Below are 520 nucleotides of genomic sequence, written 5' to 3'. Positions count from 1 at the left end.
CAAGTAATTATATAACTCATCTGCCTTAGTTTTACTTATGACAAATACGTTAATATTACGTAAACTGAATGCAGTATTAAAGACATATATTACAGTAAATCCTGCAGTGTTAAGTTATAATAAATGATTAGTATATTTCCATACTTTATACTATGGGCATAAAAAAAATTAACTTTAAATATCTACCTATACTCAATGCTACATTTAGGGTCATTAAACAGAGGGGTAAAAGGTTGAGACAATGAAAATATAAATACTATTTTTTTTTCCGATGTTGACACACACAAAAAAAAACTATTTAAATCAATCTGTGCAAAGAAATGGAATGTTTATATCTCATTCCCTGGAGAATTGTTGTTTCATAAAGACTGAGCCCACGCTCTTCGCTTCATTTTGTAAGATTACACCAATGTTAGACCTTAAGATATACGAAGAGAAGTCGATGGCACTTGCCAGAGCGCCGAGCGGTAGCTGTTACTAACGATGACTTGTTACTGAAGATTATTATTCTTGCTCTGTA

Source organism: Penaeus monodon, chromosome 15, assembly GCF_015228065.2.
Source record: "Penaeus monodon isolate SGIC_2016 chromosome 15, NSTDA_Pmon_1, whole genome shotgun sequence".
NCBI lineage: Eukaryota > Metazoa > Arthropoda > Malacostraca > Decapoda > Penaeidae > Penaeus > Penaeus monodon.
The sequence above is the reverse complement of the archived record's forward strand: the minus strand, read 5'-3'. Positions refer to the sequence as shown.